The sequence below is a fragment of the Topomyia yanbarensis genome, chromosome 2, assembly GCF_030247195.1.
Source record: "Topomyia yanbarensis strain Yona2022 chromosome 2, ASM3024719v1, whole genome shotgun sequence".
Classification (NCBI taxonomy): domain Eukaryota; kingdom Metazoa; phylum Arthropoda; class Insecta; order Diptera; family Culicidae; genus Topomyia; species Topomyia yanbarensis.
The window spans coordinates 311,454,043-311,466,934 of record NC_080671.1 but is presented as its reverse complement, the minus strand read 5'-3'; positions in this window follow the sequence as shown (position 1 = coordinate 311,466,934).

Sequence of the window (12,892 nt, the reverse complement as noted above, 5' to 3'; positions counted from 1 at the left end):
ACAAGCAGTACCTAAGTGACGATCAACATGGCTTCATGTCTGGCCGTTCGACAACCACTAACCTGCTTTGCCTAACATCATAGATAACAGAGAGTATGGAACGTCGCGCTCAAACCGATGTTATCTATACAGACCTATCTGCCGCTTTTGACAAAGTGAACTATGAAATAACAATCGCTAAAATGAAGAAATTTGGAATTAACGGTAGTCTGTTGCAGTTGTTTCGATCCTACCTTTCAGGTCGAGAAATAGTGGTTGTCATTGGAGATTGTCAGGCACCCTCATTTATTTCTACGTCAGGGGTACCCCAGGGAAATCACTTGGGACCGCTGATGTTTCTGCTTTACTTCAACGACGTTCATCTAGTTCTGAAAATTCCACGCCTGTGCTTCGCAGACGATCTCAAGATGTTTCTTCTCATCAGCTCTACTGAAGATTGCAGATTACTCCAACCACAGTATGAAACCTTCGCTGACTGGTGTAACACGAATCGTATGTGTGTAAATCCAAAAAAGTGCTCGGTGATATCGTTATCACGAAAAAAAGACCCGGTTTGTTTTAACTACTGTCTACATGATACTGAAATTGAACGCGTTAGTCGGGTGAAGGATCTAGGAGTGTCTAGGAGACTCGCAACTTTCGTTTAAACAGCACGTCTCCTATACAGTTAGCAAAGCATATCGAATGCTGGGATGCATCTTCAGGATAGCGAAAAATTTTACTGACATGTATTGTCTCAAAGCGCTGTACTGCTCTTTGTCGTGGTCAATCCTGAAGTACTGCTGCGAAGTTTGGAGTCCAAACTACAACAACGGTATTGAGAGAATTGAGTCCATGCAACGACGCTTTTTACGTTTTGCGCTTCGTAGTTTGCCGTAGAGAGATCCCGTCCGTCTGCCAAGTTACGAAAGCCGGTGCCAGCTGATTAGTTTAGAGTTTGTTCGATGGAATACAGCAAGGGCTTGATGCTGATACTTTGTGAGGTCATCTGGATTGCTCAGCCCCCTTGAAACAAATTAACATAAATGTTGTACCTCGAATAACGCGTAACAACCTCATGCTCCGATTGCCATTTCGACGCACTAACTATGCACGGGGCCATTACGGGCCTACAAAGGATCGTCAACCGAGTCGCATCAGCTTTCGACTTTAATTTGCCTCGCTCAACGCCAATGATTTTGCCTAGCCTTCAACGGACCCGTTAATTTCGGCTGATTCCTTCATTGTTGATTTTTTCACTGTATTGTTATTATTTTTATCAAAGTTTGTAACGATTTGACTGTTAGCAATAAGTTTAGCATTAAGACATCATTGTGGCTTTGAATTGCCACATACATATGATAAATACAAATACAAATGCAAACAATGATTGCATGGAGGATAACTTGATCTTTTCAGTCTTGTGTATTTTTTTACATCCCTTCTACTCCTCTGGTCCTTCTGGTGCTATTCTTCTCATAGTGGGCTGTATGTAGCGATGAAGGTGCTCATGATCTTGTGCAGACTTGTTAGACAGGTAATTGGTATGTCCTTGGGGATGAGAATTGTGGTATAACGGGTGATGAAATCCGGCGATAAACGTGGTTCGCTTAACGCCCAATTTCTAAGATACTGTGTACCCTCGCATACATCATTGGTTTCGACGGAGACAGCTGACATCTCGTCGATTTCTTCGCCTGGTCATTTCTCCACGCGCCTATGCCACTGTTGTCCTCCGTGATATTGTACGGGGACCTCCCAAATACTGATTCAAAGCTATAACATCGCTGATATCCGGTAGACCTTCGCTGAAATTGGGCTTCTTGTGGCTGATTTGGTCATAGAAGTGTAACGTCTTAGCCGTTTCGATAAAACATTCCATTACTGAATTAGTGTGTTGTGTTTTTTCGTCAGCTGGCGAGCTCCCAGCATGCGAAGCTCGGTATGTGAAATGATAGCGGCAGAGTTGTTCGAGATCCGACTCTCCAATCTCCGCTACCTTGTAGGTAGTTACTTTTCCCTGTAATATTGAGACGGGTTGCCTCTAGGTGTAAGTCGGTATCGTAAACATCTTACGGTTGCCACTGTAGTAAGTTCTGCACAAATTCCAGATGAATTGGGGGCACGTTACCATTCATGACCTGAAGTTCACAGGTCAACTTAAAAGAATACTTCAGCTTCGGGATCCTGGGGCGTGAGATTGGATCCGTGTCGCGACATTGCGCAATTGCTTCATCCACATTAAACACCAAATCGTCTTGAGTACTGTGGTTCTAAATATTAAAAATAATTTTTCTTCCAGTCCCTTGCTTTAAATATACGTTAAGTTTAATAAAAAAAATTTGCCCCCTCGAGCAAAACAGGATTGCTACGGCTCTGGTCTGAAACTTTAAACAATAAACCGAGTAATCATACTCAGATACATATCGCCCGTTTAAATATTATATGTCAAGGTGTTAAGACCGTTAGTTTGTGGATATACCTTATTAAAAACCTATACCTGACACAAGTGTTCATTTAATGACATCTTAATGATGCGGCATCTCTCCCAATTGTAGGGGAGAGACGCAGCACGACGACGTTTTCCTCTGAAATTTTAGATTACCGTGTTCAAGTACAGAATGCCTTCAAAAAGATCCCAGCTATTCAACTGATACATGATTTACCTAAAAAAATCGCACAAGTTAAAAAAATGAAACATTTCTGAAAATTTTCGGCATTCCGCGCTGCAACTGGACGCACATAATCAGCAATAATATTTATTTAGGTTAATAATAAAGATATTTTTACATCTCCAGTGTTGTAATTCTTCGAAAGGCAACCTCGCAATATCGTATTACCGTACTAAAGTGACTGTATATAGGAGATATAGAGAATGCGGCATCTCACCCGACACGCCATCTCTCCCGAAATTACCCTACACTGAAAAAAATCCAAACGTTAATTCTATTTGCTTCAAACCGCTTAAAATTCATATGAAGAAGATATGCTATTGTTATCACGCGCACACATACCTTCTATGTGTCAACTGTATAAACTATGTATGCACACACATAAGTTATATGTGCATATTGTTATAGAATGGGGTTTTATGTGGCTAATAGTTATGAAATGTGAATGTAAGATTAATATTTCTTGTAAATACACACATTAGGTTTATGTGCCAGCAAATAGTGTCTATATGCCTCCGTTAATTGCAAAAATCTATGTGTAAAATCAATAGGCATAACGTTTACTTTTTTTTGAGTGTATGTAAAAGCAGACAAAAATGCTCCTCTGATGTGCAGTATAGTATTTTCTCATACAATTTGATTTATAGAAAAATTAAAGACCAGCACAATGCAAATTTTGCAAAGGTTATGAGTTGTTTGACAAATCACAATGTGAAAATTAATGAGGCTTAAGGGGTTATATACAAAGTTGTGACGAAAAATTGAGCTAAGTTCGTGATTTTTTTTTAAAGTGTTGTATGCAAATTTTATTTGAAAAAGCGAAAGACAGTTCGTTGGTAGTAGTATCGAAGTTCGAAAAACAAGTTAAATTAAAAAAATATTCAAGGTTGGCGGAGTTATGGACTATCTCCCGAAGCGTGTTATTTTTGCAGAGGTTTGCGGTGAACGCTCTCCAAGCCGAACGGCTCAACTGAAATCAAAAAAATAAAAAGATTATTGAAGAAAAATGTATTGTGGTGTACTTGAACGGATCGATTTCCCAATAAATTTTTTTTTCTTACAAAAAAAAACACGCTGACCAAAAAATTGAGTTTTGTGATGTTCAAAATTTTAATCAAAAAGCCATTGCAAAGAATCGAAAAATTTTTGATGAAAAAGGAACCATTCAAGTACACGAGAATGTAAATACAAACAATTCAACAAAAACTTTATGAAAATCGGATGAATGGTTTTTGAGATATCACGTTCACCGCAACGGTACTTTTCAAAAACTTAGTTCCGAGATAATTGCGTTTAAAGTTTTGTGTTACCTTCATTCGCAGAAGAACCTACGCACTGCGAACGACTGTAGTTTGAAATCTGGTGCTCCGATCTTGATGAAATTTCGCACAGATACTTTCAAAAGTATGTACTTTCAGAATATTAAATTTTTTTTCGATTTTTTGAGTTCCAACTTTGTATATAACCCCTTAATGTGCTTTTAGAAAACAATCGGTTAAGTTTGTGGGTTTCACCGTATTAGATGAAGGATGTAAAATCGAAGAAGAAAAAGTCACTGCTATCAAGAACAGAGCAGAGTGTGGGTTAACACACTCGACCCAACTAGCTCAATATGTATTCTCTCAGGGTCGGCAACCGCATGGGGAGGACTCGATCAACCCGAAACTTTCCCTGTTACAAGACGTCGAGAGACGTCTGTGGATGGAGAATACTGACTCTGAAAGGAAAAAGAATGCACATAATTTACAGATTTATTTTTCGATCCGGATCATCAATTCACTGCTGTCCATCGAACGTTGGGGCCCATTGCTGACGGCGGAGAGGGAGGGGAGTTGAACATACCTGATTACTCTGCAGATGTGACGACTAACCGGCCGGTAGCTGGTGTTGGTCGACTAGGCCGTCGATAGTTGAGTTCGCTCCGTAGAATCACTGTTACTAAAACTGTGAGGGATGCGCGTCGATGCTCTCGTTTGATGGTGACGAGGTGTGCATGCCACGCCGTGTTATGTTATGTGGCGTTGTCCCGATTAGGGATAATAGGTTTGTTCTAGGACACGGAAGTCACTCCGGAGTAAACAGAAGCCAAAAATACTTGCTCCTTTTTACTCTGGTTTACTTCCAGAAGAAGAAAAAAGAGAAGACGAGAACACAGGAACGATTTTCTCCTGAGTACTTCCAGTTTCTCCTGGTACTAAAACAAACCTAATGTCGGGTTGGTTCTCTGCCACACCTGATCACGCCTTCGAGCGGCTAACGGTTTTGTCACCTTCTAAATTTTCCGAGTGGACCGTTCTCAGGTTGAACATCGACTAACTTTTCTTATCTCTTCATTATCCATCTCCTCTCTCTCTCTTTCCTTTCTGCATCTCTTTGATCCTCTCTCCCTCTACTGCTTTCGATGAAATCAGGATGCCGTAGTAACGAGCTGCCAAAATATCCCACTGATGTGGTAATTCTGACTGTTCAATCTTTGGGGATTTTTCAAAGGGTTTAGATTTTAATGCGGTCTTTTTCCGTCTTTTTTATCGTTGCGGTTTTTCCGTTACAGATTTTGAAATATATGCTATTTTTTATTACCCTTTAAGAAGCATGACTGCCTTGGACCCAGATAATTCATTCCGGTTCCATAAGAGAACCTAGGCTAAGCCCCAACACCTGGTATGGATGTTTCGGGGTGAACGCAGAAGGTCTCTTTTGGATTTCTGGGTCTCTGTACAGCAGTGAGCCCATGGTATAATAAACGGTAACGTTGACATGAATATATGTTTTCCGAAAGTGTACGTTGCTTAATTCTCGCGTGTTTTTGTAAACGGCCAATGAGCATACCGTCAAAATTCACTTTGACAGAAAAAAAACCAGACAAACCGTAATTCGCCGAGAATGGATGTGAACGTTTTATGAAAGAGAAAAGTTTTCTCTTTCGTTTACTGCTGTGATTTATAATCGGCTATGGTTTGTCTACAATTTCCTCTCAAAGTGGATATTGACAGGATGCTTATTGGCCCTTTTCAAAAAACGCGAGAATTAAATGGTAGTAGTTTTATTAAAGTTAGTATACTTGGGCTAGCTTAAACAAACAACAATACAGAAAATATATCACAAAAATAAGCTAAACTAATGACAGTAAACGAAAAAGAGCCAGATAAACAAATGAAAAAATTTAAGTTAATGCACTTACACGCTAAATCTTAAATACCAAACACAAACTCATACATAGACGTCTCTCAATCGTTACCGAACCAAAGCGACGGTAACACAGACTCGCTTACTTTGAGATTTAGCGATGACAGAAAAAATTTATTGAAATCCCGATTGAGACGAGGTATTTAACACAATGAATAATACTGCGTGGAATGGAAAGCAATCTCTCTACTCGGATATTTCAGAAAAGAAGATAAAACCGAATTATTTGTAGACGCTTCTACCTACGGTATAGGAGGTGTCTTAATCCAATTTTATAAGAAATCAAAAGTAAGAATAATTGCGTGTGCTGCAAAGCTATAGCACTGACAACTGACATACAAGTTAACTTTTCAACTTGTGTAAGAAATAAAACTATCGTTTTGAAATGACAACAGCAGGTAGCAACTTGCCACTGGTCGGCGTTACGATCAGCCAGCAATCACTATACGGGCCTTGCGTGTAAACTTGGATACAATAGTGATTCACGCATACAAATTTGTATGCGATGATGATTTTCAAAGTATTTTCATTTAAATGTTTACACAGATTTTTCGGGAAAATTTATTCTAGCTTATATGTCTGTTCTCTGTGGCTACAGCTACAGAACAGAAATACTCCCAGGCATAAAACGAATCATTAGCTATGGAATCGTGAGCATTACGTTTGCAGCCATTCAGTTTTACCGTCAGCAGCAGGCACGTAGCCAGAGGGGGGGCTAGGGGGCTAAAGCCCCCCCCGAAAATTTTCAAAAATAAATTTAAGAAACAACATGTTTTTCGGTGACTCTTAAAAAAATTGAATCTTGTTTGGTTTCAACAAATTAATGCGAGAATTGTGAGGAAGATTGCTATTTCGAACCACCGAAGACAGCGGTCAGGATATCTACTCAGTATGCTGAGTGTGATAAAACAGTTCCCTTCATATTGTGTGACTCGTCGGAAGACAAACGAAACTGCTACTTTAATTCTTGCTGTGGGGATCTGTCGAATGATTGAGTCGCAGAAGCAAGAAGTAGTGCTCCAGCCAAATACGGAGGCTATTGACTTCAGGTCTTTTCGCATAAGATCGATCTTATGCGAAAAGACCTGAAGTCAATAGCCTCCGTATTTGTCTGGAGCAACATTAATGATGTGAAATATTTGCTGAAGGTGATTATGGAGGTTATGCTTACGAACATCGCCTTTAACGAGTTTAACCACGTGACGTTCAGTGCTGATGCCATTTAACAAATTAGCCCAGGCGAAACCAGTCATTTTGCATAACAACTTGTAACATGTGGTTGATCCTCATATATATGGACGATGAGAAAATCAATGCTCGGCTACAAGATCTGATACCACTTACTTGCACCGTGGCTATTAAAAGATTCCTGTCACATTTGGAAAAAATGGTATTCATTATAAAGGACACATCTAGGAAGTATATTAAATGGTGTTTTTGTGGTGAAAATCTAGGTGAACAGACATATTTCCTCCAACCTGACCCTGCACGTAAAAACTGAATGCGATAGTCTCCAAAACCATTTCCTGAAAAACAAACATTTGCCAAATTTTGGCTGCTGTTCGGATAATATTGACGACAAAAACTGCGTCTAGTATCTCAAAATCAACGGTCGGCACCATCATTGAGGAAGTCGACACTCGTGACCCGTCAGAAATTCGCGAACATGGACATGGCAGTAACCACTATGATGATAAGGAAGTGTACGAGATAGAAATGAACACCACCGCGACACTGTTGGTTAGGAAAAATATTTCTCAGCCTAGTAAATAGTTCTCCACATGCAATCGCTAGTTGTTCGCACGAGATCTGTAGGACAACCATTTACGTTTTATCACTTTCATTGTTCACATCATGGAAATATATTGAAGACACAAGGCTTCATTTAGCTAATGCATTGAACCGAATAAAATAAACGAAATATATAATAAAATTGCAGAAGTTTTATAGAAAAGTGAGCTCAAAAACTGTCCCAAAATGAGAACTTTATCGCTAGTGGTTGTGTCTAACAAAACTCAGATATTATGTTATATATTAGCCAGAATAAAGTTAGTTAAAGCATAAGCAGATTGAATTTCTGTAATAGGTTAGTGCACTGTACGCTTAGTAGAAACATCAGGCATCTCACTCAAGCGTGCTAGACAAAAACATTTCCGTTAGTTGATGACAATATAGTCGAGAAGACAGTTTTTGTTTTCGCGTCATTTTAATGCAATAGTATTTCTGTTGACACTCAATTTCATTTTATGCGGAGAATGCGGTCCGTATTTAAACATTATTAGTCCGCAAAGTAGTGATATTTTAAACAATCGAACAATAAGCAAGAAAAATGCCAAAAAATAAACAAGCCAAAAAGTGGTAAAACAGCGGTTTTTCTGAGGTGTTCATCAACCCAAGAATTGTATACCGTCGTATATTACTAATGTTGTTCACATACAGAAACGTACATAGTAGCGGTAGGACTATCTGTTGTGATTTTATCCTTACTTTTCAACGGATGTCAATAGATGCAAAACCACATATTAGTCAATCAATCATAATAAACTTAATGTTGTAAGCAGCAGCATTTCTGTCTCTTTCGATGGTTTCCAATTAATGTCCATGTAAGTCTAAAAACGACGTGACGATACAGTGAACAAACATCAGTAGCCTATCACGGAGAGCGACTAAAATGTTGTAACTAGTTGAGTCTACAGTCAATAAATTGGGATTAATGTTTCGATTTCATGTTTTCGTTTTATTTGTGTTCGTTATGGAATAAAATGAGAGAGATGAGCAGAGATCACGAAGAAAAAGAGAGAAAAAATAATAAATAAATTGAAATCGACCCAAGAGCAGCTGTTCTATATTTTCTGGGCACTCAACTACAGAACAACAGAAATCATCAAAGAAAGTTGGCCTTACATCTACGTTACTCTTCGACAGAGGTGAAGTAAGTGCGATGTATACCCGTCCATATGTCGGAATAAAGAGATGCTGAAATTATTGAGCTTGTTCATATTTATAATATTTCTTTTTTTTCAATCTAAAATTTTATTTGAAACGGCTCAATGCGTTAGCACAACTGATCCGTGGGTCTTTTAATTTTTTTTACAATAAGTAAAAATAAAAAAAATTCTAAGAATGTCGGTCTGCCAGATCTTGTTGACGCAGTTTGCTGCTGCGTGTTGAGATCTTTTTCCTTGGCGGTGAGGCCGCTTGGTGGTCATTCAGTCTGCCTTCTCTCACGTTATCGTTCCCGTCCATGTCGTCATCGGTACTGCTTTCTTCCTGTTCACGATCAGAGGTTCTTATTTGTTTCTCGTTCTTATGGGTCGCTGTTGTATATCCGTCTTCACCGGTATTTGCTTCTTTATTGGCGATGCTAGTTGCTGGTTTGGGAGCGGTTGTCGTGGTCGTTGTACCTGCATTATTGGGTAATTGGATCGTTGTTTTAGGTTTATCTGAAGGTATCGGTGGCTGCGTGTTAGAGTTGGCTGTAGTAGATGAGTTTTGACTAGTTGCTTCGGCGCATGTTTTTCCGTAGTAGGCTGTATAGTTACAGAATTGGCATGTTGGGGTCTGCCCGGGATATGTAATTAGCGTTGTTTGCTTATAGGTCACGCCATCCTTCAGTGATTTGCATTCGATAGTCATGTAAGAAGGTATTGGTTTAGTCACTCGCATTCTCACAATACGAACGCCATTGGGAATGCCGGAGAAAAAATTTCTCCAGGTGTCATTCGTAATAGATTCTACTTCTCCATATTGCGACATGATTTGTTTGATGAAATCCTCCTTCGTGCGCGGGGCCAAATCATGGATACGCACGTCCACCATGTCGTTTTCCATATGCACGGGGATCTTGATTCTGGTGTTATTAAATTCGACCTCGTGTTGCATGTTGTTCTTTGCAATAAAGTTTTCGGCCTGTGCTAAGCTTCTAAACGTGATCAAAACACAGTTTTTACGTGATGTAGCTGAATGTAGGTAACTTCAGCGAGATTAAGCTCCATTTTCACTTTAACTAATTGTTCCACTTCCTTAATTGTTCGTGTTATCCCGTAGCACAGGCACTTTTGCTTCATTTGGCAAACTCATTTTACTCCGCAGCCGGGGGCAACGATACAATTTGTATGTGCACTGATATAGAACAATAGCTAGCTTGATTCACTGGTGCCTGTAGCCTGCTATAGCGTAGCAATTTTTTTTGCTTCTGCTTTTTGCGACATCAGAAGGTAGACCTTCTAGTTCTTTTGGTAATACATTCAACAAATTTCACGTACCGTCAAGTCCCCAGTTACCGTGCGTTTAGGTGGATTTGACGTGACTTCAAATCCTGTTTTTTTTAATCAAAATGAAAACCGCCCTCATAGTCACCGTAAAAATACCTATCTAAATACGTCACAATTTAGAAATAATATAAAACTATTACCAACAAAACGAGAATAAGTAGTTGAGGACATTTGTTTGGCACCAGTGCACGTTATATGATCAACTTACGGTGTATTTAAAATTTTGATTCAACTTTAGTTGGAATGTTTCAATAAAACGATGAAACGAAAGGATTTGGGATCTCTCCGATGGATTTAGGGAGCTAGTTCTTTAAATTTCGTGATTTTGAAACTGCACGGTGAACGACACATGCACGGCGACTGGCGATTTGAAGGAAAATTAGAAGATATTAGTAATCAGTGTTTTCATTCGATTTGTAGACAATTTTCTTTAATCAATTAAATTGTGGGCAGTTTCCTTCAGTTGATTTAATCATTTAAATTTATATTTTGATCCTATTGATTACCAAAAATCCTTCCTAACTGGGGTTCTAATCTACCCGACCAAGGCTAGTCTTGAAAATAGTTTCATTTAAATAGAATATATCAAAAAATTGTGTTAGCATGATGCCTTGGAACTGGTAATACTCGCAGAACACCAGACAAAGAAAATAGAAGTTGAACCGTCTCTGCGCATTTACAAAGCGCTTGCTAAATCAGAAGATTTTGTACGAATTTCGACATTCTCTTCGTTCGAACATTTTATGGATATTTTTCTACTCATTTCGGTTTAGCATCTTCTACGCCTTTTAAAGGTGTAGCTTGGAACACCTAGTGTTTTCCAGCACCGTCAAGCATTGTCATATTCGGTTAGCGCATAAATACTGTGAACTCTAGAGTATACTTTGTTGTAACGAGAGTAAGTACTATAACCTTTCTTGCGACTATGAACATATTTTTAGGATTGTCTTTGATTTGGAATTGATTTCATTATGAACTTTTCAAAATTTAATTTAGTTTCTAGTGACTATATCAAATTGTCAGAATTAAAAGCTTTATGCAAATTTTTTTAAGCCCCTCCCGAAACAAAATCCTGGCTACGGGCCTGGTCAGCAGATGCCCTTTCCTGATTGGTAAAGCAGTCCCAGCCTATAAAATCGTTTGACGAAGAAGCAAATGACAAACATCTGCTTTACTTTCTTGATTCTGGTGGTATAGAAATTACCTGGAACGAAATAGAAAGCCATTCGGAAAGCGACAACGAGCTAATGAAAGTGAAAATATCTCTTCAAACAGGCCATTGGGATGATAGGCTTCGTAATTACTACCCACAAGCAAAAGACCTTCATGTTCTCGCAAGCTTAGTATTCAAAGCTGACAAGATATTCTTACATCTTTAACCCCTTCTAAAAAGATGAATAAAAAAAAATCTTTAACCCTTTAGAAGGCCCAGAGTTTGTGGTTATTAATGGGTGTTATATTATTAGAAACACGATTATTTCGGATTGCCCGGAAAAGGGTCATAAAACGGATCCCACCTTTGGTGCAGAAAATTTTACGGTAGTGGCAAGAGATGTAGTAAAACTGGTCGTCCAAAGCGACCGTGGGGTAGTGTACAGTTGGAATATTGGAGACACAAAAAATCTAGCCTGACCTTCGAAAAGTCCAGCAGAAAATATGGTAATTAAAAACAGTGTAGAAAAAGGACAGCTTGAAATGGACATATCTGCTGGTGGAACGGGTGATGAAAATAATCAGCAGAACTAATACCACTACGAACATTTTCCAGATTCACGACCAAAAAGGGATAGACGAAAAGTGCAACAAAAACTGCAAGACATAGTTTTGTATCACATATTCGAATAGAGAGTAGAAGAGAAGAGAATTGTAGGAGATTAGGCAAGAAAAGAAATATGAACGTATGTACTAATTGAAATTCCAAATAATTAATAGAGTAAAGCTATTCTTCACATGACACCAACAGAGTTGGTTATTATACTTTCGAAAGATGCCTTAATCTATTTCTGAAATCGCTCATATATTTGTATGTGAGCAGCACTTGTACCAACCAATAACAGCAGAAGCAGTAATGAATGAAGAATATTATAGATATATCGCTATTCTCTCTTAATCGATACAAATCATAAGGGCAGACATTAATCGATTCATTATAGTTTAACCCTCAAAAAGGCGAGCTAAAATTGCGACTTCAAGAAGCATCGCTCCTAAGACCCAATGAAATCAAAAGCCTCTTTTTTGTCGTTTTATCAGTGAGAGAATCAAATACCCGAAAACACTTGTATTTCGAATTACTAGTTCATTGAAACTAGAGAATTGCAACTAGCTGGGCCTCTAAGACCCCTTGCCTTTTTGAGGGTTAACTCTGAAAACATTGATTAGAAAGTTTAAGCCTAGGTTTATACCAGGGTTTTCAGATTCTCAACAGGTACATTACAGTGACAAGAAAAAAATGACCCCTATAAGCCCAACCCTGAGTCGATTCCTAGTCCCACCAGGAGTATTTGCTCCAAATTTGAAGCAAATCGGACAAGGAGAGGTTCTGGCATCACTGAAATGGTGATGAGCAGCTTTTTTACCGTTCCGATCGAGCAATTGTTTTTGGTGTGTCTAAAGTATCCAAAAATGAAAAAAAAAAATGTTATAAGTGTCAAGTTTAAGTGATGTTATTGTAATGTACAGTGAAAATATTTGATTGAAAAAGTGTTTAAGTGGATAAAAAGCGGTCGCAGAATTGGAATTTTCGGAACACACAATACGCCATTTTCGGAACCGATGCATATA